Source organism: Portunus trituberculatus, chromosome 50 (assembly GCF_017591435.1).
Source record: "Portunus trituberculatus isolate SZX2019 chromosome 50, ASM1759143v1, whole genome shotgun sequence".
NCBI classification, from domain to species: Eukaryota; Metazoa; Arthropoda; class Malacostraca; order Decapoda; family Portunidae; genus Portunus; species Portunus trituberculatus.
Window position 1 is genome coordinate 7,105,020 of NC_059304.1, and position 2,500 is coordinate 7,107,519.

Genomic DNA, 2,500 nt, shown 5'->3' on the forward strand with positions numbered 1-2,500 from the left:
GATGTACGTTTCTGTGTACTACGTGTGTGTTTCGGTGCGCAAGACAGCGTGAGTGCTTTCCACCCACGGATTTTGAACTTGTGTGCAACCCTCTCTCTCTCTCTCTCTCTCTCTCTCTCTCTCTCTCTCTCTCTCTCTCTCTCTCTCTCTCTCTCTCTCTCTCTCTCTCTCTCTCTCTCTCTCTCTCTCTCTCTCTCTCTCTCTCTCTCTCTCTCTCTCTCTCTCTCTCTCTCTCTCTCTCTGCTACCCAGCACTATTCTGTTGATGGAAGGAAGGTAGTGTGTTGAGGCTGTGCTATGCTGGCCGTGTCGCGCAGTGCTGGGGACTGGAGCCACATCCCTGCCACCATCGTGAACCTGATACTTGTATCGGCACGGCAATCACTGAGCAGAATATTGCACCTCTCACGCATTAAGGAAATGATAATGCATTCCCACTCACTCATCCACACACACACACACACACACACACACACACACACACACACACACACACACACACACACACCACTGTACTTTAACATTCTCTGGTCCACGGTCCACAGTTTGCCCCTCAAAGTTCCTGCAGGTGTTAACGTCTCTAATGTGAATAATCGTAACATGAACGTCGCCCTTTTCTTTAAAATTGAATAAAATTACGTGACTTATACATGTTTCCAGTTAGATTTGCATTGTGTGTGTGTGTGTGTGTAATTGTGTAATTCACCTCGGTCGTCTGCTGGTCACCCACCCAGTCTTTCCCATTACGGAGCGAGCTCAGAGCTCATAGACCGATTTTCGGGTAGGACTGAGACCACAACACACTCCACACACCGGGAAAGCGAGGCCACAACCCCTCGAGTTACATCCCGTACCCCTTTACTGCTAGGTGAACAGGGGCCACACATTAAGAGGCTTGCCCATTTGCCTCGCCGCCCCGGGACTCGAACCCGGCCCTCTCGATTGTGAGTCGAGCGTGCTAATCACTACACTACGCGGTGTGTGTGTGTGTGTGTGTGTGTGTGTGTGTGTGTGTGTGTGTGTGTGTGTGTGTGTGTGTACACTAACATCCCATATTCTGCCGCTATTCTTCCTTGTTTGTATATTGCTCCCTTTGTTAGCCTCGTTTTCCTTATCTAGATATGTATCATTATGTATACATTTTTATGCATCTATTTTTTGGGAGACGTATTATACTAAGTTTTCCTCAAGCTAAAGAGGAAAGTGTTAATGTACATATTTCCCCTCACTCTCCCGCTCCCACCTGGTGATGTAAAACGGATTGCATGCAAGTAATGTGATGTGACGCTGTGTTGTTCAGACTGACCGCGGCCACTGCATTGCTCTGCTAAGTTATTGGATTAGTTTCTGTTCTAAACACTGGATGTGTCTTAATATGCCTCTGCCTCTCAGTTTCTTTGCCTTTACATCAATGATAGATTATGATTAACAATATTGCTGTCTTTTTATTCACTTCTGCATATCTTTTCCTCCATATAACTATATACACTTTTATCTGTCGGAGAAGACAAAGATATTTATTTCTTAACTTTCTCTTTATGTGTTATTCCTTCCATTAAACATATAAAAGAGATTTAACTAGGTTACTTGTGCTTATAAATATTTACCCCTCACCTCACTAAACACAACTTACGCATAACTGATCATATCCACCTCATATATATCCTCCTATGTTACATGGACCAGGCGTACCTGTTGTGTAGTCAGTTCGTTGGCTTTACTGACCAGAACTTCCTCTCACCTACGATTAGCACTCCCTGAAAAAACTGGACCGCATGCCTCAGTGTGAGTTGTGTAGTGTGTGGCCGGTTGCTTGCTTTCTTGCTTACATTACACCAACCACCGCGGTACGAGTTATTTTCTTTTTTTTCGTTATTATTGTTATTATTCCGCTTTGTTATTTTCTATCATTGTTTATAGCACGCCCTTGGAATTATAACGGTAAACCTGAAAGACAGTGGTATGTAACCTGTAGAACGCAGCTCATATGCAATTGTTTGATACACACACACACACACACACACACACACACACACACACACACACACACACACACACACACACACACACACACACACACACACAAATCACGATAAACAGCGACAAATGTAAGGACAGACAATGACGGTATTAAAAGACGAGTAGCACTTCTGCAAATGAACCAGAGAGAAAAAAAACGAAAGAAAGAAAATGAAGAGAAAGAGTGAGAAAGAAGGTGAAATGCGAACTTGCTTGACACTTAGTTAGAAAATGTACGAGGAAGGCTGTCAGATAACTCACCGGAAGAAACAGACTTACAGACAGGCAGGTACACACACTTGCCGACAGACCGGTAGACAGCAAAGGACGGAAAATCCAAACAAAGGAAGAAACAAGAGGAGCAGCTGGACATTCTATTGGACAGATATATGCAAAGAGAATAACGAGAAGACACACAACATGCTGATGTGTAGGAGATAAAGATACGCAAAGGATGAAAGCACACACACACACACACACAC